The 5,323-nt window shown below is 43.4% G+C and overlaps 1 pseudogene; it reads left to right on the top strand.

Moving 5' to 3' along the window:
- Nucleotides 1–5,171: 5,171 nt before the first annotated feature.
- On the top strand, nt 5,172–5,323 carry LOC142358412 (5.8S ribosomal RNA; annotated as a pseudogene).

Raw genomic sequence — 5,323 nt, 5'->3', positions numbered from 1 at the left:
AAGTACAATTAAACTGATTGATCCTGTCAGTTGCCATATGCTTGTCTGAAAGACTAAGCCATGCATGTGTAAGCGAAGCTTGAAAAAGTGGAACCGCGAATGGCTCATTAAATCAGTTACTATCTATTAGTTGATTTGCAAGCTAAATGAATAACTGCGGTAACCCTGCAGCTAATGCATGCTGATTGTCCGACACTGTCGGAGACTTTTACAAGACTACACCGGGTGATTTGCTAAGTACAGACACATCCCGTGATGAGTCCTAGTAACTGAAAGATCCCAGATAGCTTCGGCTTGGGGACGGAACTTCCGAATTTCTGACCTATCAACCTATGATGGTAGTGTAACGGACTACCATGGTTGTGACGGGTAACGGGGAATCAGGGTTCGATTCCGGAGAGGGAGCCTTAGAAACGGCTACCACATCCAAGGAAGGCAGCAGGCACGCAAATTACCCACTCTCCGCACGAGGAGGTAGTGACTAGAAATAATGATATGAACCTTTATGGTTTGTAATCAGAATGGAATGGACTTAAAAGCTCCATTGATGAACGAGTAGAGGGCAAGTCTGGTGCCAGCAGCCGCGGTAATACCAGCCTCTACAAGCGTATGCAATAGTTGCTGCGTTTAAAAAGCTCATAGTTGGATCTGTTTGAGTAGAACGGCAACATGGTCTTCAGTTAAATCTGTTGACTCGTTCCGCTCATCCTTCGCATCGAAGAAATAGTTTGCACTTAAATGTGACGAACTGTGGAAACGGTGTTTTCACCCTGAGAAAATTAGAGTGTTCAAAGCATCCTTTGGGATCGAATAATAAAGCATGGAATAATGGAGAATGACCCGCTACTCGATTGATGCCGGTTGGCTGAGTGCGGTAATGATTGAAAGGAACAGACGGGGGCATTTGTATTGCTACGTTAGAGGTGAAATTCTTGGATCGTGGCAAGACAAACTACTGCGAAAGCATTTGCCAAGAATGTTTTCATTAATCAAGAACGAAAGTCAGAGTATTGAAGAGGATTAGATACCCTCGTAATTCTGACCATAAACTATACCAACCTACAATTTGTCAAAGTCGATCTTGACTTGGCAAGAGATTAACCGGGAAACCAAAGTTTATTGGTTCCGGGGGAAGTATGGTTGCAAAATCGAAACTTAAAGGAATTGACGGAAGGGCACCACCAGGAGTGGAGCCTGCGGCTTAATTTGACTCAACACGGGAAAACTCACCCGGTCCAGACATCTTAAGGATTGACAGATTGAATATCTTTCATGATTATATGGGCGGTGGTGCATGGCCGTTCTTAGTTAGTGGAGTGATCTGTCTGGTTAATTCCGATAACGAACGAGATCTTCTCCATCTAAATAATGAAATTCACTATATGTGAATTCAAACACTTCTTAGAGGAACTATGCGGAATTAAATACCGCAGATGAAGTGAGGCTATAACAGGTCTGTGATGCCCTTAGATGTTCTGGACTGCACGCGCGCTACACTGTGTACTTTTAGATTGAGTACTCAGCCCTTGGTCCGAAATGGACTGGGCAATCAGAGAAAAGTACAGCGCTTCAAGGGGATCGTCTGTTGTAACTTGCAGACGTGAACCAGGAATTCCTGGTACTTATGAGTCAACAACTCATAGGGATTACGTCCCTGCCCTTTGTACACACCGCCCGTCGCTACTACTGATTGGATAGTTAAGCAAGAATTGCAAATTCCTACTGTTGGGACTTCGGTCTCCGGCAACGGGATGAAGCGGATCGAGCTTAATTGTCTAGAGGAAGTAAAAGTCGTAACAAGGTTTCCGTAGGGGAACCTGCGGAAGGATCAGTGATTGATTCCTTCGGGCATGGCTGCTGGTAGAGGCCATGTCTGTAGTGCGCATGACGCTCTGTCGCTAGAGATTGCTTGGCAACCAATCTCGAATTATGTATCGAGCTCAAAAACTACTTGTGTGGATACATAGTTCAGCAGTCATGGCAAGGGACTGCTTAAAGGGAGACTAGTTAGCAAAAGCAGCCTAGCAGAACTGCAGCTATCTAGATCTCAGAAGCTGGGTTATAGAAGCCCAGCTATAGACTTGTGAATGAGAAAGGCCTAAAAAGGTCCACAAGTCGCGTGGTTAGAACCGACACGCAAAAATCCCAGCGAGTGACAGAGCGTTGCGCTGTTCAGTGGGAAAGAGTTGAGCTACTCGGGGCGCCCACTGAACTTGCTCCGAGCCAAAGGCTCGAAAAAACACAGCTTAGCCTCAGATCCTTTACATAGAAGGCTAGCTAAAATAAACTTACCTTGGACGAGGGTAAAGTTTAGTCAGTTCTTAGGGGAGAGTAATCCACAGCTTCTCGCCCTCTGAACATTCTCCCAGATATGTAGGTCTGGGAGAGTCTCCTCCTGTTCTTCGGAATCTGGAGGTAGACAAAGACAGTACGATACGATCTTGCATCGGGATGACTAACCGATAATGATCATAATCTGACAATTTTTCCGGCTTGAGGCACCGGAGTCAGATTAAAGACACATACTGAACTAAAGGCGTATGTGCAAAGCTTGTCGGAGTGTAGAGAGTCAAGCTGAGTTGACTCGTCACGTGGTGATGACAACAGCCATGTGCAAAACACTCACAACTTTATCGTCTATGTGGAAAAGGTTGCTAACAGCGCTCTCTATGAGAGGCCCTCGCATATAACTATACGAGGAAAAGGCGATAGAGTTGTTTGAATGTGGGGCAGGTTCATCGACAAGCTAAGTTGATCACATTCTTGTTGTGGCATCCTACTAGAATTGGTCACGGTCTGCACCAACTCTCCCCAAGTTGGCCAGACTTAAAACTAGAAATAAGGTTTGCAGCTATGTGAACCTAGAAACTGTAAAGGAGTTGAAAGAACTTAAAGGAATTGAAAGAGGCCTTGAGGTATATCCTCTTGGTAAAGACCCACAAAAGCTCACAAAAGTGGCTTCGAAGGGCAAAACTGGTTCATCCAAAACAATTGGAGAGCTTAAAGCAGAACCAATTCGAATGAAACACTATTGGTGAAACTTCATCATGAGAACGTCACAAGCTGATCACGCTCTATGATATGACTAGTATTATGTTGCTTCTAGTAGGCTAAGCGCAAGCCGAAACATCAACATGTGAAAGTCGTAGAATTTTGCAATCAAACTGTGGCTAGTACTGTGATGTTACTAGTAACCTGGTGTTCCGTCATATGGCCAAGAGAGCATTTGAAGGCGAAACTTCTGCATGGGAAAGCTGCATCATGATCAAAATTTTATATCGAGTATTATGTTGACGTTAGTAGGCCTTGGCCGAAAACGCAGCATGTGAAAGGTATAGATAAAAGTTATTGTTGCAGTCAGTACTGTGTAGTTACTAGTAGCTGGATTTAAGCTCAAAATGAGACACTGTTGGTGAAACTTCATCATGAGAATGTCACAAGCTGATCAAGCTCTATGATATGACTAGTATTATGTTGCTTCTAGTAGGCTAAGCGCAAGCCGAAACATCAACATGTGAAAGTCGTAGAATTTTGCAATCAAACTGTGGCTAGTACTGTGATGTTACTAGTAACCTGGTGTTCCGTCATATGGCCAAGAGAGCATTTGAAGGCGAAACTTCTGCATGGGAAAGCTGCATCATGATCAAAATTTTATATCGAGTATTATGTTGACGTTAGTAGGCCTTGGCCGAAAACGCAGCATGTGAAAGGTATAGATAAAAGTTATTGTTGCAGTCAGTACTGTGTAGTTACTAGTAGCTGGATTTAAGCTCAAAATGAGACACTGTTGGTGAAACTTCATCATGAGAATGTCACAAGCTGATCAAGCTCTATGATATGACTAGTATTATGTTGCTTCTAGTAGGCTAAGCGCAAGCCGAAACATCAACATGTGAAAGTCGTAGAATTTTGCGATCAAATTGTGGCTAGTACTGTGATGTTACTAGTAACCTTGTGTTACGTCATATGGCCAAGAGAGCATTTGAAGGCGAAACTTCTGCATGGGGAAGCTGCATCATGAACAAAAGTTTATATCGAGTATTATGTTGACATTAGTAGGCCCTGGCCGAAAGCGCAGCATGTGAAAGGTATAGATAAAAGTTATCGTTGCAGTCAGTACTGTGTAGTTACTAGTAGCTGGATTTAAGCTCGAAATGAGACACTGTTGGTGAAACTTCATCATGAGAACGTCACAAGCTGATCACGCTCCATGATATGACTAGTATTATGTTGCTTCTAGTAGGCTAAGCGCAAGCCGAAACATCAACATGTGAAAGTCGTAGAATTTTGCGATCAAATTGTGGCTAGTACTGTGATGTTACTAGTAACCTTGTGTTACGTCATATGGCCAAGAGAGCATTTGAAGGCGAAACTTCTGCATGGGGAAGCTGCATCATGAACAAAAGTTTATATCGAGTATTATGTTGACGTTAGTAGGCCCTGGCCGAAAGCGCAGCATGTGAAAGGTATAGATAAAAGTTAGCGTTGCAGTCAGTACTGTGTAGTTACTAGTAGCTGGATTTAAGCTCGAAATGAGACACTGTTGGTGAAACTTCATCATGAGAACGTCACAAGCTGATCACGCTCTATGATATGACTAGTATTATGTTGCTTCTAGTAGGCTAAGCGCAAGCCGAAACATCAACATGTGAAAGTCGTAGAATTTTGCAATCAAACTGTGGCTAGTACTGTGATGTTACTAGTAACCTTTTCTTACGTCATATGGCCAAGAGAGCATTTGAAGGCGAAACTTCTGCATGGGGAAGCTGCATCATGAACAAAAGTTTATATCGAGTATTATGTTGACGTTAGTAGGCCCTGGCCGAAAGCGCAGCATGTGAAAGGTATAGATAAAAGTTATCGTTGCAGTCAGTACTGTGTAGTTACTAGTAGCTGGATTTAAGCTCGAAGTGAGACACTGTTGGTGAAACTTCATCATGAGAACGTCACAAGCTGATCACGCTCTATGATATGACTAGTATTATGTTGCTTATAGTAGGCTAAGCGCAAGCCGAAACATCAACATGTGAAAGTCGTAGAATTTTGCGATCAAACTGTGGCTAGTACTTTGATGATGCTTGTAGCCAACCGAATTGGTTGAAAAGCCCAATAAGTAAGCTAACTTGGGAGAGCTTGTTGGAAACCAAATGCTACTAGATTGGTCCAAATACATCCTTCAACAGGGGATCACTTGGCTCGCTTTACGAAGAGGAGCACAGCTATATGTGTTAATTCGGTATGAATCGCAAGATTTGTTTACCGACCTCTCTAACGCAAAAGGCGGTCTCGGCTTCGGCTGTTGACTGCGTCCGATTCAGGGTTA

The sequence above is a fragment of the Convolutriloba macropyga genome, unplaced genomic scaffold, assembly GCF_964194025.1.
Source record: "Convolutriloba macropyga unplaced genomic scaffold, txConMacr16.3 SCAFFOLD_4418, whole genome shotgun sequence".
Taxonomy (NCBI): Eukaryota; Metazoa; Xenacoelomorpha; order Acoela; family Convolutidae; genus Convolutriloba; species Convolutriloba macropyga.
Note: the sequence above shows the minus strand (reverse complement) of the source record. Positions and strands in the feature narration are given on the sequence as shown.